Source organism: Protopterus annectens, chromosome 2.part2, assembly GCF_019279795.1.
Source record: "Protopterus annectens isolate FY-2018-M chromosome 2.part2, PAN1.0, whole genome shotgun sequence".
Lineage (NCBI taxonomy): Eukaryota > Metazoa > Chordata > Ceratodontiformes > Protopteridae > Protopterus > Protopterus annectens.
This window is the reverse complement of record NC_056730.1, coordinates 997,490,040-997,496,039: the sequence shown is the minus strand read 5'-3', so window position 1 is coordinate 997,496,039 and position 6,000 is coordinate 997,490,040.

Here is a 6,000-nt window from a genome sequence, read left to right as displayed (position 1 = left end):
TACACGAGGAGCAAGGAAGCAAAGGCATACCAAAAAAACACTCTTGGCTATAGTAGTGTGTTGTACCAGGATACCTGGTCACTGTACTAGCCCCATACATTGATCAGGGTTAGCCTGAGGGTGCCTAAAAGGGATCGGGTATAGCTGCTGAATGCAAAGAAGAATTGGGGGAAGCAGGTGGTGTGTTGCCAGTGCCAAAAAAAAAAGCCTGTCCATATAAAGTTTAATATGATATTTATAAAGCAGAAGTCTTATATTAAACAATCCAGTCCATATTGGAGTACACACTTCACTAATATTTAAATCAGTTAATAGTTTATGGTCTGATAAACAATTAGATAATTATTGACTTGACCTTTCAAGTAAATAACTACTAGAAAAAACTAAATCTATTTTTGTAGCTAAGGAACTTCTCCTGCATGGAGCCATACATGAACCTCTAGAAAATAAATTATACTTTACTATAATTTCCTTAGAATATCTCATATGTCTCCTCAACATGCTCACATTTCCTTTTTTAACTTCTAATAAACTAGAATTGAAATACCCTCTCCAAATGAGAGAAAACAAGTATATATGCATATGCAATTATATTTGTAATTCTTCCCAGAATTTGTTCATATGGCTTGAAGTCATCCATACATTAGAATTAGAAATCCTCTGCTCTTATCATTTGTATTCTTAATGTAGTATCAAAGCTCTACCAGGGCCTACTATATTCACATGTAATATACACATGCAAACAGGACTGTATACTTGTTAATAGCTGGTGTATAAGAATGGGTTCAATCTCACTGCCAAAAAGGACAATATTGTAGCATATGGAAGCACTCATCTCTTTTTCATAGTATACATAACACACCACTTCAAAAATTAAAGATCGGGAGAGACCTAAGTACTTGGTTGGACAGCTCCCTCATGTCTGACTATCACATTGCAACAATGGTTAGAGATTTTTTTACCTCATAAAGTTCATAGCAAATGGTATTTCTTCCAGATCAAAAGAAGTCCTTCTCTCCTTGTAGGACACATACATAAACCTACCATTGAGTACAATACCCCCTTTGGCATGTACCTTACTAAGCATATCAAGCAACTGGAAAAACCCCAGAGATTTGTAACTAAAACAGTATGTTACGCTTAAAAGAACTAAGCTAGCAAGAAAGACAGAAGGCTTTATTTTTGTGATCTGGACTCCTTAGCAGTGATCTGTGATTTGCTTATAGGCATATAAGGGATCCAAGATGATAAGAGTATAAACAAGCCAAACGTAAACCAAGAGAAACAGACTTGCTCGATGAAAGTATGATGGCACAAAACCCACAAAAAACGAATATCCACTGAATAATACTCAGCAAGGGTTTAATAAAACAAATCCACAAAGCGTAAAAAGACAATATAAGTTAAGCGCTTTCGTTTGGCTCCTGCCAAATTTTTTCAAAAACAGTTATACATCACTTCCTGTTATTTAAATAGATTAAATCAGTGATGTAAGCAATTGAGATCATTCAAAAAATTAAAGAAATAACATGCCTTAAAAACTTTGAGTACTGTAGGACCAATACCTCAAAAAACAATACTTTAACAAACAGTACAAATACTATCGCCGTAAACAATACGCTAAAATCTGTGCTAAACAATTACTTGTAAGGTTTTCACAAGTATTTGTGAAATTATGTTAAAGAATTAAACTTAAATGTCTGTGAGATGTGTAAAGCGTACATCAAAAGAAGCAGCGTATGATCAGCATATAAAGAAAGTGTCCTCACAACTACAAATCCTTAATCAAAAAAGTACAAATTATGTGGAATATATGCGTTAATCCAATGGATTTATGTACATAGGAATAAAACGTCCCTTAATGTCAACATACGATAGAATAATAATATGATTAAAAATGTGAAGAAAATTATATAGTAATGTACAGTGTGTAGTGAAATTTCGGGTGACTAATGTTTAATGAATTGTGAATGTAAAATATTTTGTGTAAATAATTATTTTGTATACAAAAATTTAATTAACGACTCGACAATAATGATGCTAGCAAAAGGGCGCTTATGTATAAAAGCGCTCAGCCCATACTCATGAGGCTTAAAGCCAGCCTCTGAAAAAATTGTGCAATTAAAATAATAATAATAATTATTAATTCATTCCATGAATGGTGTTCAAAATATTAATTGTGAAGTGTGTATGTGTTTGTAAATACATAATGTCAACAGTTATATAAATATATAAATATTTTCTTAGTTGACCCACAACAATATCTCGAAAAATAATGACACAATACATTAATAGTAATATCGTAATGGATGATAAATGAATAAATGAATAATGCATTAAGTTAGTGTTCCTTAGAGGTTTTAGTTAGTATTCCGTTCCTTAGAGGTTTTAGTTAGTATTCCTTAAAATTTATCGATGTAAATATTCATTTTACTTTTAATATAATTATAAAAATCTAGTGTTAAATATAAAATATAAAATGAATAATTAAATAATTAATTAATTAATTTATAAATAAATAAATTTAATAAATATTGTATTAAATAACAATAAGAATAAGAAAAACTTTACCTAACTAGTGATTTCAATTTTAAAATACTACCAATAGATAAACAATTATTTAAACCTGGCCAATTATTAGCATTCAATCTTAGTTGCCATTCTAGCTCACGTCTTTCTAATAATAATTGCCAGGCCCCACCTCTGATGTCTACCTTCAGGACATCCAGTACTACAAATCTAAAGTTGTGCGATATATTTGTACTAATGTGTTTAGCTAAAGCATTTAATTCATTTCCATCTCTTATGGCCCTTATGTGTTCACCTATACGTTCTTTAAGTTTCCTTTCTGTTTTACCTATGTAAAATTAGGTACAATCATTACATAAGGCACAATACACAACTTTTTCTGTGTAACAGCAAGCGTTATCCTTTAAACAAATCTTAATATTGTTTATCTTCAGTTCATTCGTTTCAAATAATACGTTAAATATGTTAAAGGAGGCAAAAAATATTAGATTCATTAAACCAGACAAGGGGGGCAGGATGACTATATTCAATACTTATGATTACAATAATGCATTAGAAAAAATATTAAATAGTAATACATATACGTTGAGTTCACTTAATGAACTAAACATGGCTTATAGACGTATTAGAGGTATCATCTATGATCTATTTATTGAAGGTCTTATTGACATAGATGAATTTAATTACTTGAATATTTGTCACCCCAGGACTCCATCAATGTTTGGGGTGCCTAAAATCCATAAAGATTTAGAAAAAAAACCTTTTAGACCTATTGTGGATGCACAGGGGTCCATCACAAATCCTATAGCAAAATTTATTGACAACAAGTTAAAAAAGTATATATACATGGAAAAACATTTATTGAAAGATTCATGGGACTTTTTATCCATTATCGGTTCTACTGAATATAATGTGAATGATATATTTGTCACTATTGACGTCAAAGATTTATATTCTGTTATTCCTCATGATACTGGCATAGATTGGTTTAATTCATTTTTGGATGAAAAGGGTCTAGATCAAACTAGTATCAATTTGTTTGATTGATTTATTGACATTATTTTAAGGAATAATTTTATAATTTTTAACAATAACATTTACTTGCAAAGTGAAGGAGTGGCTATGGGCTCACCGTGTGGAGGCCTTTACGCAAACATAGTAATGTACATGTGGGAAAAGACGTATGTTTTTAATTCAATATTTTATAACTTTTGTAAAATGTATCTACGTTTTTTGGATGACATATTTATTTTGTGGGATGGTAATAGTGATAAATTAGATGAATTTTTAAACTATATTAACTCAACAACTACCTTTTTAAAATTTACAGCTACCATTAATTCCACCTCTATATCTTACCTAGATATTTTACTGGAAAAGGACATTATGGAAGGAGAGTTCAAATCAAAAATATACAGAAAAGAGACATACAGTAATAGTTTATTGCACTTCAACAGATGCCACCCTTACTCTCAGAAGAGAGCTGTTTTAAAGGGCCAATTTGTTAGGGCCTCTAGAATGATTAGTAAAAGAGATGACTTCATAGTTGAATGTCTAAATTTGTGCGATATGTTTAAAAATAGAGGTTATCCTGACAAATTAATATATAATATTATGAATGAAGTAGTTTACAAAAGAGATAATTTACATTTCATACCCTTATTAAATCAGGTAGACAAAACTACATCAAACACATCGAGTTCAAATGCAGTTAATTCGGACAATAACATTAATAATCACACTACAATGATTCACATCGATATTGAAACACCAAACAACACAGGAATGTTATCATTTACTAAGAGTTTTATTACAACTTTTAATTCTGATTGTACTTCTATAGACAACATCTTAAGGAAGAATTGGCAGCTCATTAAGGCGGATATAACATTGCACTCTCTTTTTGCTAACACCCCATCTATAGTGTACAAAAAAGGCATGAACTTGAAAAAACATTTGGAAAACAAGTATAAAACAAAACATGGGAAAACTTTTAGATGTGGTAGATGCAAATATTGTAATTATGTATTTGAAACGAATGAACTGAAGATAAACAATATTAAGATTTGTTTAAAGGATAAAGCTTGCTGTTACACAGAAAAAGTTGTGTATTGTGCCTTATGTAATGATTGTACCTCATTTTACATAGGTAAAACAGAAATGAAACTTAAAGAACATATAGGTGAACACATAAGGGCCATAAAAGATGATATAAGGGATCCAGCAGTAGTTGAAGAAATATTACCATCATAAATCAAACAGTTCTACTATCTTTAACGATTTCCAATGCTCTAAATCCAGTCCAACAAATAAATAAGGCAAGGGTCTATATTAGCATATCGACAGGGCAAAAAGGGCATTTGATATTCAGCCCTGTCAACATGCTAATATATACCCATAAAACAAGGTGGAGGGATAGATTTGCCATGCAGTGCCTATCCCTTATCAGGAACAAACTTTCTCTCCATGTTAAGCAGTGTCACACACTGTCTGCCTTTTAAAAGTAACTGGACAACCAGATGGGTTTTTCATAAAGTCAGCCCTGGTATGGCTGCCCTGTCCCTCTCTGAAAATGAAGACAAGACCAAGATGTGGGTACTGGCAAGGCAAAAATGGACTTGTGACTCAGTTGCCTTGTACCTCCTATGATCCTAATATTTTTATATTCTGATGCAAAATAAATGTGACTGCTAGTGAGCATGACTCTAATCCCCTAAAAATGCTTCAAAACACACTTATTCTCTATATGATATTTTCCTAGTATCTTGAAAAAGCAAATTGGGTTAATTAAATGTTTTATTTATTTTACTATCCCATCTTCACACTGGCACAATCAGGGTAATTGCATTATGTTTTAAATTTATCATGTTTTGTCAGCCTCTTTCCTTAAATTTCCTTTTCCTTTTAGGCTTTCTGTTGTCTATTGTAATGATCCCTTTCTCGGTGTGCACACCCTCACCTCCCTCTTTGTCTGTTTCTTCAAGCAATTCTGCAAACTTACTTATAGTAATTCAATGGTGGGGCAGGATAACGTAGACATGGGCACTCTAGCTGCTGACAGTAGACCATGTTGATGTGTGCAGAGAGCATGCATGGGCATAGTGTGAGACACAAGTGGCCCTTGAGGTGATTCTTAGTGCTTTTATCAGCACCAGGTGTGTGTGGGCTTTAGGTTCATAAATCCCTCTCACTGCTGAGATGCCACTGAGAGTACAAAGTACCATCTTGGTTGCCTGAACAATGGCTTGCTAGAGGCTTAATAGTAAGCAGACATGGGGGCAAAATAGAGATAGAATAAAAAAAACTGTTTACCACCAACTGTAATTCAGATAATGACTTTACATAAAAGAAACAAATTGTTTCTGTCAAAAAATATACAACTGCTCTCCCTTGCAGGATTGTCACATAAGTGAAGCAATTAGCTTATTGTAAAATGTGAATCATTCCATGGGAGACTCAGATTATAGAAGT